Below are 23912 nucleotides of genomic sequence, written 5' to 3' on the forward strand. Positions count from 1 at the left end.
GCATTCTACATTAAGAAAGAAGAAAAATACAGTAAAATATACTTGCAAACCTACTGTATCGACAAATAAAATACTTGTTTACAATGTTCCTACTTCTTACTTACTTTAAAATGTGGAAAGAATATGAGCATTGACCTATGAACCAGGAGGTAAGTTTGATTCCTGGTCAGGGCACATGCTTGGGTTATGGGCTCATCCCCAGTTTAGGATGTACAGGAGGCAGCCTATAGATGATTCTCTGTCATCATTGATGTTTCTATCTCTCCCTCCCTCTCTGAAATCAATACAAATATATGCAAAAATAATAACTGCATCCTGGCTTGAGTGATTTTATTAGTACCATTTGAAAATATTTATTCCTCAGAAATAAAAGAATCTTCAAAGATAAAACAATTTTGATATTTTAAATTAAGAACTCACTTTAGAATTTTCGAACGAATAATTACTTCAATCAGATAAATGATTACCAATATAGGAAAAAATAAGTTTTTTTGTTTCTTGTTCTTTTATTGATTTCAGAGAGAAAGGGAGAGGGAGAGAGAGAAACATTGATGATGAGAGAGAATCATCGATCAGCTGCCTCCTGCACGTCCCCTACTGGGAATGGAGCCCGAAACCTGGGCATGTGCCCTTACCAGGAATCGAACCATGACCTCCTGATTCATAGGTCAACACTCAGCCACTGAGCCACGCTGGCTGAGCTGGAAAAATAAGTTTTATTTCACCTCAGTATGGGATAGATAAAACAGCAGAAGCCATTGTGATGAAAACATCAACAGAAATAGTAGTATTTCTTCATTATGCCTGTTGGATATTTTCCCAGTATCTCTTTCTTCAAATAAAGTTCTCTAGTTCTTCAGGTTTGAAACTGTTGCCTCATAACTTCATCATGGATCTTAATTAGAATGCCTCACTTTTTTGTGCATATTAACTAAAAATCATAAAGAATAATTTTTTATGAGATTCTATGGTTAACATAGGTCAGTGATGGCGAACCTTTTGAGCTCGGTGTGTCAGCATTTTGAAAAACCCTAACTTAACTCTGGTGCCGTGTCACATATGGAATTTTTTTGATATTTGCAATCATAGTAAAATAAAGACTTATATTTTTTATATTTATTTTATAGATTTAAATGCCATTTAACAAAGAAAAATCAACCAAAAAAATGAGTTCGTGTGCCGCCTCTGACACGCGTGTCATAGGTTCGCCATCACTGACATAGGTCCTACTTGGTAGATGTTTTTCCCCACTTGGGTCATTTTGTCCATCTACATTAGAAAAAAAATTAATATTCCTTAAGCCACCCAGTCTGTGGTATTTTTTTATGGGAGCCCTAGTTAAAGTTGGTTAAATTTTTTCCAAAAGAAAATCTATCACTTATTGAATATATTGAATATTTGTTAAATGCTGAATACACATGGTGAGACAAAAGTAGGCTTATAGTTGTGAGTACATGACACACAAGAGTCTTTGTACTATTACTTATTTATTTTTAAAAATTGATTTTTAGAAAGGAAGGGAAACAGAGAGACACCGATGTGGCTGGGCATGTGCCCTGACTGGAAATGGAATCCTTCACTTTTCAATGTATAGGACAACATTCCAACCAACTGATGACATTATTTATCAATTATTGTGTTATTTTTCATATGAACAACTGTAAATCTACTTTTGCCCCACCCTGTATGTGTTATTTCATTTACAGAACAAATGAAAACTGAATGTGGATTAGTATTCTCGTTTTAAAGATAATAGTACTTTGCCCTAAATGATATCACTTATTAACACTGGTTGCAGCATTTGAGTTTGCTCTTATACATTATAATATACTACATCCCCAGTATAAACTCGCTACACCCCTTACCCACTCCTGCTTAATTTATATTTTTCTGGAGCCCTGGCTTTTGAGCTCCTGTTCCAGGATTTTGAACTCCTGTTCCAATTTTCTCTATCTGACATTCCCAAGGTCAAAATTACAATAAATTTAACAGCAAGTTTACTTGTGGAAAGAGAACAGACCTGGAAAGGAATCTTGAATCTTAACAATCAATGGTTGTATGACATGAACTCACCTTCCCTCTGATGGCCTCATACCTTCATTGAGGAATGGAGTTATGCTTACTGTGAGGGCCCTTATAAGGTTTGATGTAAAATCTGTGCACAGTGTCTGGCTTATAACAGACTCTTATACATCATTCAGATCATAAATAACCTTTAACATAAAATCGGTGGCTCTATTATAAGGTTTTTCATTTTTGTGTGCTCCTATATACCTAGAATTTTAAAGTGCCTTAAAAATCTAAAATTGCTGTCTTGAAAATTAAATATTTATTATTTGCATTGTAATGTCAACTACAGCAAAGCAAATTATTCTTTGGATCAGTATTCTCAGTTAAGAATTGTTTTCTCATTAGATGCTTCTACACAGATAATCAATTGTGAAGTTATTGAGAGCAAGAGTTGTTGCTAACTTGAGTTGGCAGATAACATAAGCCAAAGTAAAGGATTATTAAGAAAAATGTCTACCCTTTATTATTACTTCATTTGTTGATTCACTCACTCACTAAGGAACAATTGATGTGTGCAAATACTGATATCAGATGCAAAATTTCCAAAGATAAATCAAGAAGAACAGAGGCAATAAAAAATACATAAACATGATTAAAACAGGATAAAAAGTGAAATTTTTCATACTAGAATTGAACAGAAAAATTCCCAAAGTCTCTAGGTTGAAGAGATTATTTTTACCGAACTTGATTAGGGCACACAGAAGGCAAATAATTTATACAGGGTTGTCAAAGATGAATGACATTTAGTCTTTAAGAAAACAGGGGTATTGACAAAACAAGATATGTTTTTAATGGAGGAGAGAAAGCAGGGGACACATACACAAGTACTCAGGAGTTCCATTGAGCTAACATGTAGCTATCCTGATGAAAACTAGCTGAAAATTAGCTTAAAGATCATGGCTGCGTTGAATGTCGAATGATGGGGTTTGTATGTATTCGGAATGACATAGAGATTAATTATAGATTTTTTAGCAAAGGGACATTACTCCAAGCTGTGACATTTCTTTAGGTTACTCTCATTCTCCAGTCCACTCCAGCAAGGGATAAGACTAGCCTGTTATTTGAGTTACAAATCACTGTATCTCTGATCCTGCTCCACGTTTTGGTAAATGTAAACCCTTTGAAATTCCTCCATATCAGCAGCTTTAATCTTTTACCTATATCCAAGAACTAGGCATAGCCTGAAAAATACATCACACACACACACACACACACACACACACACTTTTTTAAAAAAATTAGCTTTCTGTCATGTAAAAAAATGTGTATTTGTTTATGGAGAAAATGTTACATCAATGCTTTTATGTCTTTGCTGTAAATGGCATAATACACTACTGTGCATACATATGTGAATATAATCATTAACCATATTTCATTTAGAATAGTTTCTAGTTGATATAAATTATTAAAAACATCTTTTGCCATTGTTTATAATGGACACAACTTAAGTTCGGAACTATCAAATAAAAACATTAAATAAAAGTAACATTTCTTTTCATTTTAATTTTATGGAAAAATCTGATTGGCCATAAAATCACAGTATTAGAGAGTGGCACACATTTTTGCCCACAGTAACCTAAAGCCATTAGGACTGAAAACTCTGCTCAGATGTATCTAACCTGAGGATGTGTCACTCAGCAGTGGTTTTTCTCCTGAGAAGATGGCTTGGTTGAAGGAGCCTGGAAATTAAAGCTATCCTGCATCAAACCCTTCCCAGCAAGCATCCTGCAAGACAGCGTATTCCATTTCCAACTAAGAAACAGCGCTGCCCATAGCTGGAGAGAGCTTAGTACAACCATGTTTCCCGGCAATGAAAGCAGCTGGTAGCTTGTTGTTCCGGAAGAAAGTATATGAGTACCCGTGACAGATGATACCAGCCATTCAAGACGCATGCTCTTTGTGTCCTAATATATTACAGAAGGTCATGAAGAATTAGTGATGCTGTCTTTTCTCCTCAGCCTGCAGTTACATGGAACTAAGGACACCTCTCTGTGCAGCCAACTCCTAGATTTCATCTTGTGTGCACTCGGATGACATAAAAAATGAATTTTTCTTTTTGGAGAACTTCTTTTAGAATCCCCCCAACCCCCTGCATTTCCTCTGCTATTAAAATCTTTAGCTGAAAGTAAATTATTGCTCCTCTGTTCAGAAGCAGGACATCTGCAGTGCTTGGTGACACTGCTTTTGCTGTTGGGGTAAAGGAAAATATGTGTAGGAGTAGTGATTCAAAAAACAGTTGTCAAGTCGCAGCGAACGCTTCTGGAAGAAGGCTTGAATTTCCACTGTGAGACATTGACTTTGACGAAGCTGCTGATCCCCACGCCTTCAAACGCTCTGCACGAGGATTGAAAGGGGATGAGGCTGCTCCTGGAGGCAGGAGATGTTTGCAGCTCTCAAGAAGGAATTTCTGAAGTCTTTGAATGAACTTCAGGCAGATGTCTGATACTTTCTGAGCGATCAGGAAAGCAAAATAATTGCCCAGGAAGCTGTTTGTTCGAGGCTTTCTTCTATGTCAAAATTTTGGTACACAAGTTTATTTTTGACTGCTTGATCTCAGCGTTCCTGAGAGGAATATATTAAATTTCCAATTACAAGTCCTTATTTACATGTACCCTATCATACTGCCAAAACTTAATATATTTTGAAGTGGTTTATACATGTTTATGATGAATAAAATTTCTTCATCTATTGCTTTTATAAGACCTCTTTTCTTTTTACAACTTAAATTTTATTTTTTAAATTGTTAATATTGTTACCACCATCTTTATAATAGTTTTATTTGCCTGGTATTCATTTTCCACCCTTTTATTTTTAACCTTTGTTATATTTTTAAGAGAGAATCTTCAAAAAACTTGTCTTTTTTTTCTTTCTTTCTTATTTAATCTAAGGGTTTCACAATCTGAGTTCTTACATACATATATGTAATATATGTAATAATGTAATCAATCTAAAAGTGTGTTTCTAAATGATAAATTAAGCCAATGGATACTTATTTGAAACTACTATTCAGTTAGAACTCATATGTGTTGTTTTATTTCATATTTTACATTAATCACACTTTCCATTATTATTTCCATTTATTAGTTTACTAGAGGCCCAGTGCATGAAATTTTTGCATGGGTAGGGTCCTTAGGCCTGGCCAGCAATCAGGGCCGATAGGGGCCTTCCAGCTACTGGCTGGGTATTTCTTTGCTCGGTGCCACCCCTTGGTGGTCAGCACACATCATAGCGAGCAATTGAATTCTGGGTCTCCTGGTAGAACTCCCGAGGGGACACTTTGCATATTAGCCTTTTATATATATACTAGAGGCCCGGTGCACAAAAATTTGTGCACTTGGGGGGGAGAGGGGGTCCCTCAGGCCGGCCTGTGCCCTCTCGCAGTCTGGGACCCCTCGGGAGATAATGACCTGCTGGCTTAGGCCTGCTCCCGGGTGGCAGAGGGCAGGCCCAATCCCTAGGTGCAGCCCCTGGTCGGGCTCAGAGCAGGGCCGATTGGGGAGTTGGGGCGCCGCCCCCTGTCATGCACAGAGCAGGGCAGATCGGGAGGTTGCAATGCCACCCCTAGTCACGCTCAGGGTAGGGCCAATTGGGGGTTGGGGCACCGACCCCTGTCACACTCCAGGAAGGGTCGATGGGGAGGTTGCGGCGCCACCCCCTGTCACGCACAGAGCAGGGCCCATCAGGGGGGTTGGGGCTCCGTACCCTGTCACACACAGAGGAGGGAGGATCAGGGGGTTGGGGAGCCGCCACTGTCACACTCAGGGCAGGGCCGATGGGGAGGTTATGGCTCTACCCCGTCACACACAGAGCAGGGCCCGTGGGGGGGGGGGGGGGGTTGGGGCGCCGCACCTGACACACACAGAGCAGGGCCCATCAGGGGTTTGGGGCACCGCACCCTGTCACACACAGAGCCACAGGGCGATCAGGGGGGTTGGTCACTGCCCCCTGTCATGCTGATTCTGGTGCCGGGAGGCCTCGCGGCTCTGCTGATCCCGGTGCTGGGAGGCCTCGCTACTCTGCTGATTCTGGTGCTGTGAGGCATATTACCCTTTTACTATATAGGATAGAGGCCTGGTGCATGGGTGGGGGCCAGCTGGTTTGCTCTGAAGGGTGTCCTGGATCAGGGTGGGGGTCCCCACTGGGGTTCCTGGCCAGCCTGGATGAGAGGATGATGGCTGGAGAGAGAGACCAAGATGGCGGCGTAGGTAAACACCGGAGACCGCTGCCGCAAACAACCATTTCAAAAATACAACTAAAAGACGGAACGGACATCACCCAGAACCACAGGAAGGCTGGCTGAAGAGAGACTCTACAACTAGAAGGAAAGAGAACAGCAAACCGAGGCTCAGAGGAGGCGCAGTGTGGAAAATACAAAGGTACTGAGGTGCGCGCGAAAGCGGGCTGGTGGCTGAGGGCGCGGTTGTCGTTTTCGGTCGGGAGTGAGTCTCAGACTCTGGGCTCCAGATCCGGGCGAGTCTCTAGGGACCCAGACTCAAACGGGAGAAGCGGGATTGTCCGGCATCAGTTGGAACCTGAGGGCAGCTTTCTCTCCGAGGTTTGCAGCAGCTGCCGGGGTTCTGAGAAGCAGAGCCTCTGGGAACGGGACTGAGCGTGGCCATAACTGCTCCCTCCGCCCGCCCTGTTGATACCGCCCCGCCCAAACCCTGCGCACAGCCATTTGCCGATCACCTCAGGCAAAGGCTGGATTAGCGCCTCCCCAGAAGACAGACGTTTTCCACACAGCTGATTCCTACAGCCAGTCGGCCTGGTGGTCAAATCCCTCTAGTGTTAACTACAACAATTAAGGCTTGGCTAGAACAAGACTGCGCACAAAGACCACAAGTGGGTGCACCAAGAAAGCATAAAAGATGCGGAGACAAAAAAACATGACAGAAATGGAGGATATGGAGCTAAGAATCGCAATTTTGAGGGCTTGCTATAAACTTGAGCAGAGCCTCACGAAAACTAATGAGACCCTCGATGCTACGATAAAGAAATTAGAAAGTAAGCATACAGGGACTGAAATGAAGAATATTATACCAAATAGCAGACCAGAGGAGCACAAGAATCAAACCAAAGATTCGACAAAAAACACCCAACTGGAAAAGCAAAATGAAAAAAGAATCCGAAAGTGTGAAGATAGTGTAAGGAGCCTCTGGGACAGCTTCAAGCGCACTAATATCAGAATAATAGGGGTGCCAGAAGATGAGAGACAGCAAGATATTGAAAACCTATTTCAAGAAATAATGGCAGAAAACTTTCCCTACCTGGTGAAAGAAATGGACTTACAGGTCCAAGAAGCACAGAGAACCCCAAACAAAAGGAATCCAAAGAGGACCACACCAAGACACATCATCATTAAAATGCCAAGAGCAAAAGACAAAGAGAGAATCTTAAAAGCAGCAAGAGAAAGAGACTCAATTACCTACAAGGGAATACCCATACGACTGTCAGCTGATTTCTCAACAGAAACTTTGCAGGCCAGAAGGGAATGGCAAGAAATATTCAAAGTACTGAATACCAAGAACCTACAACCAAGATTACTTTATCCAGCAAAGCTATCATTCAGAATTGAAGGTCAGATAAAGAGCTTCACAGATAAGGAAAAGCTAAAGGAGTTCATCACCACTAAACCAGTATTATACGAAATGCTGAAAGGTTTCCTTTAAGAAGAGGAAGAAGAAAAAGGTAAAGATACAAATTGTGAACAACAAACATGCATCTATCAACAAGTGAATCTAAGAATCAAGTGAATAAATAATCTGATGTACAGAATGAACTGGTGATTACAATGAATCAGGGACATAGAAGGGGAATGGACTGACTATTCTTGGGGGGGGGGGGAAGGGGAATGGGAGATGCGGGAAGAGAATGGACAAAAATCGTGCACCTATGGATGAGGACAGTGGATGGGGAGTGATGGCGGAGGGTGGGGTGGGAACTGGGAGAAGGGGAGTTATGGGAAAAAAAGAGGAACAAATGTAATCAGAACAATAAAGATTTAATTTAAAAAAAAAAAAGAGAGGATGATGGCTGTTTGCAGCTGGTCACACCCCCTTCAGGGTGGGGGTCCCCACTGGGATGCCTGGCCAGCCTGGATGAGGGGATTATGGCTATTTGCAGCTGGTCACACCCCCTTCAGGGTGGGGGTCCCCACTGGGGTGCCTGGCCAGTCTGGGTGAGGGGCTGAGGGACGTTTTCAGGCTGGCGGGTGACTGAAGCTCCCAACCTCTCCTTTTTTTCTTTTTTCTTTTTTTATTCTGGGCCAGCTTTAGCTCTGAGGCTTGGCTCCAGCTCTGAGGCCTTGGCTGCTGAAAGCAGGTATTCGGTTTGTTTTGGTTCTATAATTGTAACACTGTTGCGGTCCTGCTGGCTGAAGCCCGGCTGGCTGAAAGCAGGTTTCTGGGGTTTTGTTTAGCTTCTATATTTGTAACATTGTTTCTTAGAGTGCAAGCTCAGAGGCCGGCAGCGGCAGGCGGGGAACGTTGGCTTCCTCCGTCACTGAAGCAAGCAAGCCTCCTGTTCGCTTCAAGCTGTCTGGCTGCCATTTTGGTTGGCAGTTAATTTACATATTGCCCTGATTAGCCAATGGGAAGGGTAGCGGAGGTATGGCTAATTACCATGTTTCTCTATTATTAGATAGGATAGATTGGATAGATTGTGTTGTCTTCTGGTTGTTTCAAAGTTACACATGTATCTTACATTTTTCAGAAATTGTTCATTGCTCTTCATTCTTTTTCTTGCTGATCTTCAGATTCATTTTCTATTCATCTTTCTTCAACTGTGTTGATTTAGTTAGCTAAAATCTATCATTAAATGCATCTAGTAAACTTTTGAATTTCAGTTGTTGGTTTTTTTTTAACTCCAGAATATACTTGGTGACACATTTTTATCATCCCTTCCCTGGATTCTTTAAGCATGGTTTCCCAGCCCTAGAATGATCTAGCGGGAAAGGTAGTCCAGTATTCTGAGCTGCACTTGCCCAGAGATGAGTCCCCAGGTTAACATTTCCATAACAAGGAGCTAGAGAAGATATAAGGAAGTGATTCATGGCTCCAATGCCACAGACCCTCAAATTCTTTCTTACCATGATTAATAAATTTTCTTGAATTGTGTTTCTATTTTCTGTGTTCCTATAACCTGTATTTTCCGATCATGTTTCTATTTCTGCCCTTAGGACAATTTCCAGAGACTTTCAATGATTTATTTTCATAATTTTCACCAGCTAAATTGTTATTTTGCTAGGAAAATGATCCACCAAGCTTATTACTCTGATCTTGTCCCACCATATCTTTGTGAATGGCTATTTAATTTGCATAGAATACTCAGGAGGCAGGGCAGTGCTGACCATTTTCTTGAGGCTTGTGTGTAGGTGGCACTAAGAAATGATGCTAGAAGATATATGAGTGATACATGGTAGAGGACATTGAACTCATATTGAGATTTGGTCTTGATCCCATGGATAAAAGAAAGCCACCCAAAAACTTAAAATAAAATAGTCTTATAATCAAATAGATGTGTGTGATGCTGAGGAAACACAATTAAAAACAAAACCCTCGGCCAACCCCAAACCTCTGCAAAAAATGTAGAAGAGGAGAAAAAGCAATTTTTTATTTTTTAATAAGCATTAAACAGGAATGAGATGCATGTCACAGGCAATCTGTTAAAGAGATTACAAAAACAAAACAAAAAAATAGCAACAACCTCATCCTATTCTATAGCCAAATAGATACAACCCACTGCATGCATGTTCTCAAGATAAACAGTAACTAGTCTCCAAGTAAGAGGATTTGACGGGCAGCATTGGTCACATATAGTTTATTCTAAATTCCTCTAGTAATTGGGGTGATCATCTAGGCTATCATATTGGCTTTGCCTAAAGGAAAAATGAATTTCTCATAGTTTTATGACAGAAGGTTTGCAACTTGAAGCCAGGCATCACCTAAGGGTAGGCTCCTATCTCCCTGTAGAAACTGTGAAATAGGGGAGTTAACTGCCTTGATGATTCTATTTTAAAGACGATAGCTTCAGGTCCTTGAGAAAGGCACTTGTGCTTTTTAAATTGGCAAAAAGTCTTAGTTACTTTTACAAAAAGATTTACATATATCTCAAAGATTCAGAGCAATAACAGTTTTCTAAAGAAAATGGTCTAAGAAAAGGGAGGAAGAAAAAGGTCCCTCCCTATTTATACAAAGAAAAATTGTTCTTTCGTTTTTATATGTCTATTTACCATTTTAATTATAACATCATTTGGTTCAAAATGTGAAGGCTTGTGACATTTGCTTATTATTCATTGATCTTGGAAAAATAATTATACAAATCTTCCTACATAAAAAATGATGCTGCTTATATAATAGCTTTTTTTATTTGCCCTGTTGCTGACCTCATCTTGCTATAGGCCTAGCACAACATCAGGCAGAATTGAGTATGTGAAGCAAATTTATTTTCTTCTGCATTTTATGAGAGCAACAGTCATCATCTCCCACAAAATTGTGCCTTTTTTCATATCTTAACTCAGAAGTAAAATACTTCTCATAGTTTCTTTTCATGATTTATATTTAATATTCTGTATTACATAAAAGTAGAGTATTCATATCAAATTCTTATAGCAAATTTATAGCTATAAACCATACAGCTTTTAAAATAATTCTCAAATCTGTCTGCAATATAGATTACAAAATAACTTGGTTTTGGTAGAATACTATAGCCACTACCTAATTCCTAAAACAGTACTGTGAGTAGGCAAGGTAAATAGAATTCCTAAAACAGTACTGTGAGTAGGCAAGATAAATAGAAGATAAATATATATAAATAAAGATATATATTAGAGGCCCGATGCATGACATTCGTGCACTGGGAGGGGGTACCTCAGCCTGGTCTGCACCCTCTCGCAGTCCAGGACTCCTTGGGGGATGTCCGCTTGCAGGGAGTGGGCCTAAGCCGACAGATGGACATTCCCCGAGGAGTCCTTAGCACTGACTTAGAGCTGCCACAGAGGTGGGAGAGGCTCCCGCCACTGCCGCTATGCTCACCAGCCTTGAGCTGGCTTCTGGATGAGTGGTGCTCCTCCTATGGGAGCGCACTGACCACCAGGGGGCAGCTCCTGCATTACGCGTCTGCCGTCTGGTGGTCAGTGCGCATCATAGCAACTGGTCATTCCGCCATTTGGTCAATTTGCATATTAGGGTTTTATTATATAGGATATATACACACACACATATATATATATATTGTGCTGATAAGAATTTTGAGACTCAGAAAGCTTGAGCAACTTTCCCAAAGTAAAGGAACACAGCTGAAATTAAAGCTCAGCATTCCTGCCACCCATTGCCTAAAATTTTCCACTACCCACACTCACAAGGTTTTCTTCCACTTTTATATTATAATTTATGTGGAAAACTAAGATAATAGAGCCCAAAATTATATTGGAATTTCTATTCTATCACCTCAATTTATCTAACAAAGAAAGGAACCCTATTAGAAAAAACTTTAATGGAGAGGAAAATACCATTCCAAGGAAACTCACCTCAGTGAGCTATTATTACCTTTATCCACACAAGATTCTTCTGAAAGTTGGAAAATCAAGAATGTTGATGAGTCAATGATGAAGATAGGATATACGCTACCAACAAGATGATATAATCTGATAATATGATTCTCTTCATTGGTACATCCTGGAAGAAACAAAAATATGCTAATTAGGCAAGCACAATTAACAGAGGCTCTTAGAGATGTGTGTTTTTAATTAAAGTATGGTTGGTAAAAATAACTAGAGATATGATAATTTTTAAAATACAAAAGTTTAGATTTTCCAAGCACATACAGCAACATGTTATAAAGAAATTATCTAATAAGTAATTGATGTAGCTTACTTTTAGGAGTATGCCTCAATAACTTTCTTATAAACATGATTATAAAAATAAATTGATAAGTAAAAACTTGCCCTGCAATTTAATATTGACTGGTGTGTGAAGCTGCTACAAGCAAAACCATTCAAAGGCCAATCAAAGGTGAATTCACTTCTAGATGATAGATTAATGCAACCAGACCCTGATAACCTTAAATCCAACCTTAGTCAAACATTATATTGCCACCCTCCCAATAGATTAATTGCTAAAGAACATGTGACCTTTTTCTAATAAATTTTTACTGCTTTATCTATCCTATTTCTGTGGCTTTTTTTTTTTTTTCTTTTGCTGCCACATTAACTGGATTCAGGATCCAGCTCTCTATCCACTTTGCAGTTAGGGCTTTTCAAATGCTGATTAAAATCTGATTGAGGACAACTCAAGTAGACAACTCTTATAGCAGTTGATTGATTCTATAGTGTAATTATCATTCTTTTGCATATATATTCTATGGAATATATATAGGACTTGATGAAGAGCAGATATTAACTTATTTCAAAGCTTACATGATTAGAGCTTGGAAGAGGAAATTGTTTAGTAATATATATATATATGGTAATATGCAAAAAAATTAGGCTGGGATGCCGTAACAGGTCACGACTGGACCATTAACATATTAGCTCTTTATTAGCTCCTATGCACACTGCAGGGTGTTGCTCCAGACACAAGGCAGAAGCGGGCAGGCACCGGGAGAATGCCAAACCAGCCTGAGGTGACTCGAGGGTGAACAATGCTGCGGGAGAAGGCAGAAGGGAAAAGGTGAGAAGGCCAGCGCCTTGCACAAGAAGGCAGAAGGGAGAAGGCAGAAGGGAGAAGGTGGCAGTTAGGCAGGGTGATCAGGCCAGGAGTGGAGAGTAGATAGGCAGTTAGGGTGATCAGGTCAGGAGGGGAGAGCAGATAGGGAGTTAGGGGGATCAGGCTAGGAAGGGAGAGCAGTTAGGCTGTTTGGGGGATCAGGCCAGGATGGAAGAGTAGTCAGGGCTATCAGGCCAGCAGGGGAGCAGTTAGGGGCATCAGGCAAGCAGGCAGGTGAGCACTTAGGAGCCAGTGATTCTGGATTATGAGAGGAATCCCAGATTGGAGAGGGCAGGCCGGGCTGAGGGACCCTCCCCCACTGTGCATGAATTTTATGTGCTGGGCCTCTAGTAGTAAATATAAAATTCTGTGAATAACAATCACTGGGTTTACAAGCTGATGGATGGTTTTAAAGGAAGATAAACAACCCAATCAAAAAATAAGCAAATGACCTAAATAGACACTTTCAAAAGAGGACATTCAGAAATCCAAGAGACATATGAAAACATGCTCAAAGTCACTAATCATCCAAGAAATGCAAATCAAAACAACAATGAGGTACCACCTCACACCTGTCAGAATGGCTATCACCAACAAATCAACAAATGAGAAATGCTGGAGAGGATGTGGAGAAAAAGGAACCCTCCTGCACTGCTGGTAGGAATGCAGACTGGTGCAGCCATTGTGGAGAAGAGTATGGCATTTCCTCAAAAAATTAAAAATGGAACTCCCATTTGACCCTGTAATACCATTTGTAGGGATATAGCCCAAGAAAACAGAAACACTAATCATATGCACCCCTATGTTCATAGCAGCACAATTTACAGTGGCTAAGATTTGGAAACAGCCTAAATGCCCATCAGCAGATGAGTGGATTAGAAAACTGTGGTACATCAACATACTGGAATACTATGCTGCTATAAAAGGAAGGAATTCTTACCATTTGCAACAGCATGGATGGAACTGGAGAGCATTATGCTAAGTGAAATAAGCCAGTCAGTGAAAGAAAAATACCACATGATCTCACTCATTTATAGATAATAAAGATCATTATAAACTGATGAACAAAAATAGATACAGAGGCAGAGAAGCATCTAACAGACTGTCAAATGGCTGCAGGAAGGCTGGGGAGGGTTGGGGAGTGGGGGGAGGTAAGACATCAACCGAAGGACTTGTATGCAAGCATATAAGCATAACCAATGGACGCAAGACACTGGGAGGGGGGTGAGGGCATGTGCCAGGGGGTAGGGGAGGCTGGGGGAAGGTCAATTGGGAAGAAAAAGAAAAGGAGACATATGTACTACTATTTGTAATACTTTAAACAAGAAAAAAAGAGTAAAAGCAGAAAAAAGAAGCAATGAGTTATGCAAGTATACTATAGAATCTGACTACACCTAGTCACCTGGTGGTATGGTATAAGTTATTAACCACTCTAAGTTTTAATATTCTTATCTATAACATAGGGAAAATAACACTATCAATCTTAGATGATAGGTGGGAATTCATGAGATAAGCTATGTAAAGTGCTTGGCAGTAATAGTGTTTAATAATGTTAGTCACTATCCTCAATAATTTTAATTAGTCCATGCCCTTGATTTAAATACAGTCTCTTAATAATAATGTAAGAAATGCATATGATAATAAGTATGAGATTATTTACTTCCTCATATCCTTTTAGGAGTCAGCTTTGTTTTCTGTCTTATTTCCTTAATTAGAGCAATTGAGTCTGCAGCTTCTCATATTCTTCCAATACAATTTACAGTTAATGAATACTGATTCAAGATGGCAACCGACCCACTTAACAAAAAATATCTTGGTGTAGCAGAGACCCTCAAATGCTGAAAACAGCATCCATGAAATCTTCTTCATGGAAATTTTTTATTGAGATATAATTTTATTTGTACATGTATATCACAATATAATTACTGCAGTAGCATTAGCTAACACCTTTAGCACATCATATAATTACCATTCATTTTTTGTGGGGAGAACAGTTAAGATCTAGTCTCTTAGCAATTTTGAGGTTTCTAATATAGTATTATTGACTATAATCACGATGTTGTGCATTAGATCTCCAGGACATATGTCTCTACTAGTTGTAAGTTTGTGCCTTTAAACAATATCTCTTCAATTCCTTGTCCCCCACCTTCAGCCTCTGGTAATTCCCCAGACTCTGGTAACCACCAATCCATTCTGTTTTTATAAGTTTGGTTTTTTTTTAGATTCTACATATAAGTGAGGTCACACAGTGTTTGTCTTTTCCTCTCTAGCTTACTATATTTCACTTAGCATAATATCCTCAAGTTCATCCGTATTGTTGTGATGGCAGGATTTTCTTCTTTTGCATGACTCAACAATATCCCAGTGTGTGTGTGTGTGTGTGTGTGTGTGTGTGTGTGTGTGGTTGGAGTGAATTGTGGGCATCAGAACAAGTCTCATCCAAAAATATATACTTGTTTCTCATTGACACGCCCTATGAGATTTCAGGAACTTGTTTATTGGTTGCTATGTCTTACTCTGTCGTCTTGCTCTCGCATTTAAGCCAGAGTCCCCACATAGTAATCCCTCCATAAAGTGAAATGAATCAAACTTGATAAGGAAATGTTTATTTTTTCAGTAACATGATTAGTTTTCATTTGAGTTTTCATGAGAGATGTCCAAAAAATTAAAAAGAAGAATACACTTTTCAAAATTTAGAAAGTCTAATTTTCAGGTGAATTCAAATCAAAACTGAGTTGTTGACTGATCATATGTCAAACACCCTATGGGGTGCTGCAAATACAAAAGCAAGGAAACAATAGAAGCCAAAGGAGGCACAGTTCAGTGATACTCTCAAGAATGGGCCGTGTTCCGGGTACAGTGGCAAGGAAGAGAAGTGACTAATTCTACCTGATGTGGGTGCATGAAGTGCTGTTTTACCCAGGAGCATTTTTAATGTATCTCCTACAGTAAAAATAAAATTAGTAAATAAAAAAACAAAACCCTCCTAATGGCTGAGCATTTTCTCTGACCCTATGAGACAGATATAAATAGATATATGTGTAATGAACTTATAAAAGTCATTTTTGTCCATATTTTTGCTATTGGAATTCCCATATTTGTTCATTTTCATTGGCAAAGAAGGTCAATTTTAATCACCAGATTTTAGATTTTAGTTTTATATTGAGATATGAAGTAAGAGTGTGAAGAAGTCACTGATCGTGAGTTCTGTCCCATATGCTTTCTTGCTCTCTACCCGGGACCGTGTTTATCCAACATTCAAGGTGACAGAACTCCAGATTGGAGGGTTATTGTATTATTTATCTGTTGCTGTGTAACAAATCATCCCACATTTGGCAGCATAAGACAACAAACACTTATTATTTCACCCAGTTTCTTGAGGGTCAGGAATCTCAGAGTGGTTTCACTGTCTGGTTCTAGTTCAGGGTCTACCACCAGCTGCAGTAATCTCAAGGTTTCACTGGCCTTGGAAAGCCTGCTCCAAGTTCACTTGTGTGGCTGTTGGCAGGTTTCAATTCCTCACTGGCTGCTGGCTAGCCACTTAAGTTTCTCACCATTTGGACTCCTCCACTGGGCTGCTCATAACAAGGCAACTTCCTTTCTCCAAAGTGAAAGTCCCAAAAGAAAGGCAAAGAGTGTGGTAACCTGAGATGGGTTCAAAGATTTGGAGGCTGATCAAGGACAAAAACACAAAATCACAAAATGACAATGTTTGACAAGCTTCATAAGGAGGCATGAAATAGTGTTGCATGAAAGAGGAAATCTTTCGCAGTAGGAAACCTTCTAGAGGCAGCATGAGGCCATCACTCAGAAGGGGAAGAGAGCAAGAGATCTCTGGAGGAGAAGATGGGAGGCCTTAATGTCTGGATGATGTCTTTCAGCCAAGGTGCGAGGCTCTGAGTCAGGGAGCTCTGAAATGCAGCAGCAGTCTGGGGTCTTTTATGGCTCCAGGGTTTGTCTTATCTAGGGCTAGCAGGTGTTGAGTGCAGTGTCATGGGGTATGCAAAGCAGGCTCAAAATAGCTAAACATATGCTTATTTGGGCTATATTTTAAGTAATTGGATGTGTAGCAATTTGAATTTGGCCCCTGTAGGCTTTGAGCTAATGGTCCTACCCTGCTGTGAAGAAGTAAATAACATAGGAGCAAATGTGCAGGGCTCATTCATAAAACCGCATCCAGGATAGAAATCACAATCTTTCATAACCTAATCTTACAAGGTATATGTCGCCACTTCTGCAATATGAAAATGGTCATAGCACAATCCTGGTACAATGCAAGAGGGGAATTCATTATGATGAGAAATCCAGGAGATTAAGGTCATGGAAAACCATCTTGGAGACTCTCTACTACATCTATAAGGAATACCAACTTTCCATCTTGCTTCTGCTGACAGAGCTCTGCCAAGAGTCCATCTGAGATTGAATATTTGATTTCTAATATTTTGCTATCTGTCTCAATCTAAGCTTTTTGTCTTAGCTAATTTCCTGTGTTCAAACCTTTGTTTCTTTGAACCTAAAGTACCTCCTGGCTCTTGTCTTCCTTAGCTGATCTTGAAACTCTGGACCTCAACTGGATAAGCCCTGACTCATCAAACCTGCCATCTGTCTTGTAGAGCTCAACTTCTTTTCCCATAAATCCTAAATGATGGATTTTCACAAAACTACAACATGAGCCAAACTTCTTGAGCACAAGGCTACAATAAATAACCTCCACCAACTTCACATGCAGACAATTAATTATTGCCATATTGTCACATATAATAATTATATAAGTAATAACCTTTTCTTAGGAATCATTCTATTGTGGCTTCTAGCTTTCCCCAACCCTCCAAAAAAGCCTCTGTAATAATTGAGCAGGTGTCCAGAAAGGAAAGCACAGGACCTTCAGCTCTCAGTATCCACATTGTTCTAGAAAAGTTATGATATGGTTGACCTTGAGCACTGGAGAATCTGAAAAAATAATTCTATTTAAATATGAGTTTTTAAAGATTATTTTTGATTCTTATATCTTACTAGAGGCCTGGCACATGAAATTTGTGCACGGAAGGGAGTTCCCTCAGCCCAGTCTGCACCCTCTCCAATTGGGGACCCCTTTGGGGATGCCCAACTGTCGGTTTAGGCCCAATCCCACAGGCAGTCGGACATCCCTCTCACAATCTGGGACCGCTGGCTCCTAAATGCACACCTGCCTGCCTGCCTAATCGCCCCTAACTGCCTCTGCCTGCCAGCCTGATCACCCCTAACTGCCCTCCCCTGCCAGCTTGATTGCCCCTACCTGGCCCTCTCTTACCAGCCTGATCTCTCCCCCAACTGCCCTCCCCGCCTGGCCTTGTTGCCCCCAACTTCCCTTCCCTGCTGGCCAATTTGGTCCTGATTATTCAGTTTCAATGCCAGTCAGGTCAAAAGCTCCACCTCCTAGGCAGCCATTGGCTCTTCACAGTACTCACATTTGGTTCTGATTGGTCGGTTCCTATGCCAGTCAGCATCTCCAGGCCTATCTCCAGGCCAGATCAGAGAGGCGGGGCTGAACAGCAGTCCCTGTGGAGGTTGGGAGAGAAAGAAAGGCCGGGCTGCTGGAAGCCTGGAAAGAAAGAGGGAGAGAAAGAGAGAGGCAAATACTGATCGATAGCTGCCACTGAGGCTGAGGATCAGACCCTGCCTCTCTCTCTGGGTCTCAGCCCCCTGGGCAGTCAGTGCTGGGTCGCCAGGCTGCAGCGGGGCAGTCAGTGCTGGGTCTCCTTGGCAACCCAGCGCTGACTGAAGGACTTCCGGGTTGGTGAGCCTTTGATCATGATGGGTCCTTAGGACCCTGGGCTTTTATATATTAGGATTATATTATAAGATGTCTCTTCTATTTCCCTTCTGTTTTTCTGTGAATTCTCACATTTCCAAATATCAAAATACTTTCTTATTCCTTCCAAAGGAGGCAGTTAGCTGTGAAAGTAAATTTGAGAAGGTATGTGTCATGATACTAATTTTTTTCCAAATCCATATATTCTAAAATGATTTGCCCTCTTGCCCTTTTTGCATGTCACTCATATATTAATATATTGTGTCCTGTTTCATATTGGTATAGGAAATTTTTTTAAGTTGTAGTTCATGGTTTTCTCTTCTGATGTCCAGATATATTGTAATTTTTAATGTTACTAAACATACAGTGAATGAGTTGCACAAGTATGTCAATAAGAAATATGTTCCTTAGAATATTTGTAACAATGAGAAGCAAATTTTTCTAATGATGAAAGTGTGTGTGTGTGTGTGTGTGTGTGTGTGTGTGTGTCTGAAGATATTGGAACATTGAGGGAATATTCTTCCAGTTGACATATCATGAATGTTCCTCATTCATTGACACCATGATATTAAGAAAATGAAGTGTCCTGAGATAGTCATATTACTGGAAAGCTAGCCTGTCAAATGCTTGCTCCCAGGGGAATCACCCACATCATATCTGCTGGTAGCTGCATCCATCCTTAAGGATATCACTGGGCCTGGGGAACTCTCTCTCCTTGGGATTGTGGGGGGATAATTGGATAATTGTCATGCCTTCCTTCTTTGTTTATCCTGTATCTTTTAAACACCTGGTATAAAAAAATTCAATTTTATTATCCTAAATGGTTAAGTTAAAGAATATTGGAATAAATCATTGCAACCTGTCTTCAATTCTTCATTCTCTGTGAGCAGACATGCAGAACAATCCCTGTCTAGACAGCTGATGCATTTTATGATCACTCAAGGGTGATCTTTGAGTCATATCTTTCTGGAGGTGAAAGGGATAAACAAAGGTTTTGATTTAGATTAAAGATGCTTCTCTATTGGTTTCCTGAATATCACACTTAATAGGATTATTTGTGGTTCAAACCTATTTCTGAATAAAAGAAATTACTTAATGCTTATTATTATGTATCAGGCCCTGGGATAAAATGGAGAGTAAACAAACAAGCAAACAAAATAACCTCAACAAAATAAACATGCAATAGAATGATTGTGATAAATGCTATGATAGGTACAGAGCACTTGCAAGCATATAGCAGGTTCTGATCTTATCTGGCAGGTCAGATGTTTTTCTTAGAAACTGACTTTTGAGATAAGAATGGAATGATGCAAATGGCTAACCAGAAAAAGAGAAGGGGGGTGATTAGGAAGGGATATGAAAATGAGGACTAAAAAACAGGATTGTGTCACAGTCATAAAATTAAAGGGGAAAAAAGGCAAGTGTACATGAAATTCAGAGAGGAAGAGGGTAGCATAAGATTAGAATGGAGATATGAGTACAGACCAGATAATGAAGGTCCCTATGAATATAGTGACCATAAAATTTATCATCCAAATGATCATACTTTTGAGAGTATTAGGCAGGGCTAGTAATTTTTCAAAGACAACAGGCATAAATCTGGACTCTCCAAGCCAAATAAGAGTTTTTGATATTTCTATGTGTGGGCTATGTTAAAGATTTTGGTCTTACTCTTAAGAGCAATGGGAACTAATTAAAAAGTGATAGGCAACGGAGAGAGATGATTATACTGGTTCTTTAAAAAAATCTCTCCAGGTGAAATAAAAATGGGGGACGATAGGCCTATTAAAGGGCTATGGAACTTGTCTAGGTAAGTGATGCTTGTAACTTGAACAAAGATGGTTGCTATCAAAATGAAATGATTCAATCTTAGAATAGACATGAGAAATGAAAGAATTTGGGTTTTAGATAAATTATAGACTTCTAATCTACTTCAACTACATAAAAGGTGATAGATCAGATCTAGCATAGATCATGCCAAGGCCATTTTTGGTTATCGTTTATACCTTGCAACCATAGACCAACAGAGGCACACTTGTAGTTAAATAAAGTTGGGTAAATAGACTCTTTGCAATGAGAGAGAACACATACCATGGAGAACTGGGCACCATCTCTCACTGAGCATGTGAGAAAGGACTTAAAACGTTTGGGCTGGTGTTAGGTGATTGAGGAAGGTGAAAGAAAGCAGAGACTGTCTCTGAATTAGATGCTATTTGCCAAATGGGGCAATTCGGTAAAGAAAAGAGGTATAGGAAGCCTGAGAAACTTTCTCAAGGTCACAAAGTAACAAGAGATTTTAACAAAGGCAGCCTGACTCCAGATCTTAGACTCTTAATTGCAACTTATAGTAATATATATATATGATATTAGCCATAAAAAATGAACTTTAAGATAAAAAATAAGTGAGTTCTCTCTCTTATACTCACCAATTACATCAACTTGAAAATGTCACTTAACCTACATGAATTTAATTTATATCCCTTATGACATGGGACAACATAACTTAAAAGACTGTGGGTATTAAAATGGCTACTGTATATAAAAGTGGGCAAGACCTAATAGACACACTTTATATGGCAAGTAAGTGTAGATTAAATGTTCTTGGCATGGTTTGGTGCACAATTTGACCTAAAGTTAAATTATATCAAATGAAAATGGAATACCCAAAATGAGAGAAAAATGCAGGGATGGGCAAAAATAGGTTTACAGTTGTTCATATGGCAAATAATACAATAATAAATAAATAATAATGCAAGAATAAACTCTCCATTTTGCCTACTCACCACAGTAAACCTACTTTTTCCCACCCCTGTATATATGGAAATAATTCTATTTTCAATAAGGTATAAATGTTGCATAGCCTGTTAGAGATGAAAAGGTCAAGAACATGAAAGTGAAGAAATATTGGCTCATTATAACAAAATAATCATGGCTATGGGAAGTTAGTAGAACTAACTTTTAATCAATCTTCTTAAATGTCCCTGAATAAAGGAAGATAAGGAGGATATTGATATGTACCTGCATGACCACACTTTCTACAAGTCTTCTGAGTTTGTTCGATAAATAAAGGTATCTTTTCAAAATATTATGAACTGCCAAAATATGACATCCAGATGGTTGTTATGACACTCTTTTGTCATTTATGGCGAGTAAACTTTTAAAAAGTGATTATGTTTTCATGTTTCAGGAGATTCATGGTGGCTTGTAACTTGGCACTTATCAAATAAATATCTGCCCAAGCACTTAATAAATAACATGTTAGGGGAACAAAATACTTGGGCAAAATAGATCTTTGTTAGATCTGACTTTCTACTTGGATTCTGCCATCAGTTATGGTAATAACCAGCAATGATCATTGCTGTCTTCAGCTAAATGACAGAGAAAGAAGCATATTTCAAGAGCTGAAGAAAGTGTCTTTCGTTAGCTGTCAGGATCATTCACAGAAGTAGTGTCAGCTAAAATGCTGGCAGGGATTGTCCAGAACCTGTCATTCTAATGTTTCATCCAACCTGCTCAACACTCAGAAAACATTGTATCTTGTTGAAGCTATGAAAAATATTTAAATCATCTATTGTCAAGATAAGATTTTTAAAAGGTAAGGGTGTTTTGTAAAAGACCATGTCTTTAAGCCAGGCCATTTCAATGTCTTATAACCCTATTTAAGGCATGATGGAGTATGCACCATTTTTTTAATGCAAGTTTGTTTGGGGTTTTTTTTATGTCGCTTTTTCATTAACATAGAGAAAACCAAACACATCTCCACCTATCGCTAGGAACCACAATGTTGTCAGCCATTTTTTCTGAGAATATCTTCCTTATGAAAAAAAAAATTAAAGAAGATATCTAAAAGTTGTATGTGAAGATACCAAGTTGAAATAGTTGTTTATGTATAAAACACTTTATCTCTAATATTCTAGACATTGCCATTAAATACAAAATAAATTATGGAAGGTAACTGTTTAGGAATTTTCTGTAGGGTTTGAGGTAAATAGGCTCAGATTGCTTGGGACAAATTTGTCTGTGATTAATCATGTATTTATAGCATCTGATTTTATCTCTTGAAATTTTACATGTTTTACAACTTACCTGCTATGTATGCTGTAAGTTTTTATTTTTAGCACAGATAACTGTTTTTTAGTATCTGTCTTTCCCTTTTACAAATCTGACAGATCCAGCATAGTTTTTTTGCAATAGGAAAGAGATGAAATTCAGTGATAAGGGTAGTTTTTGTGTGGAAGCCAAGTTTTGCTACTATATGGCCCTGGGTAGGTTGAGTTGGGTTGGATAAGTTGCTCGTTTAAACTAACTGAACCTGAGTTTTCTCATATGCAAAATGAATACCTATTTTTCAGAGTTACTGGGAGAATCTATCATAGGTGCTCAAAAAAATCCACTTTCACAATTTGCTTTATAAATAGCAATATATAGAGATAATAATTGCTGTCTTTGGGCACTGATTTAAAATATAATACTTTCCTAAAACACTAAGACTTTAGAAAGAGATTTGTATAGGCTGACCAAGGATCTAACTTGTGTGTGTGTGTGTGTTAATTATTTCTTAACCTGCTTGAATTCCAGGCTTAGAATATGTATCATTCTCAATTAGAATTTTACAAAAACACCTCAAAAACTAATCTCTTTGCAATGGTGGTTGTTTTATTTTATTTATTTTTTGTACATTTTGGAGTAAACAAAAATTCAACACCAAAGTTCAGGGATTTTGTTCTCAGTGCTGGTAATAAATGGAAATCCTTCCTAAATACAGGAAATCCCCAGCCCAAGGATTTGAAGACTCTCTTGTGTGTGTAAACAGGAAGAGTCCAGCATGTTTTGTAACTGTGTTGGTGAACCAAGTACCATGAAAGGATGCCCATGGCTTCTGAGTAAAAGCAGGTAGGACCTGAAGCACAGAGCTGAGTAAAGTCTTCCATTCCATAGAAAGTACCATTCAGATACCAAGTTGAAATAGTTGTTTGTGTATAAAACACATTATCTCTAATATTCTAGACATTGCCATTAAATACAAAATAAATTATGGAAGGTAACTGTTTAGGAATTTTCTGTAGGGTTTGAGGTAAATAGGCTCAGATTGCTTGGGACAATTGCTTGGGAAAGGCTGTATCTTTCTCCAGTGAAGAGAAGCTTTAAAGATGAGCAGATAGACTCCGCAGTGTCGTTCAGTGAAGAGGGCTCCTTTTCATATTGGCGGAGGTGGCTATATCACAAAGTTATTGAAGCTAACACTTTGGGGCTCTTTTCTTGGAACAGGTAGGCATGTGTTTTATCAATATGCAAAGTAAGACATTTTAACCACAAGCAGGTTGGACAGCTGTCTCCTTCCCCTCTGA

Source organism: Myotis yumanensis, unplaced genomic scaffold, assembly GCF_028538775.1.
Source record: "Myotis yumanensis isolate MYYU_CA2020_CCGP unplaced genomic scaffold, mMyoYum1.0.hap1 SCAF_1, whole genome shotgun sequence".
Classification (NCBI taxonomy): domain Eukaryota; kingdom Metazoa; phylum Chordata; class Mammalia; order Chiroptera; family Vespertilionidae; genus Myotis; species Myotis yumanensis.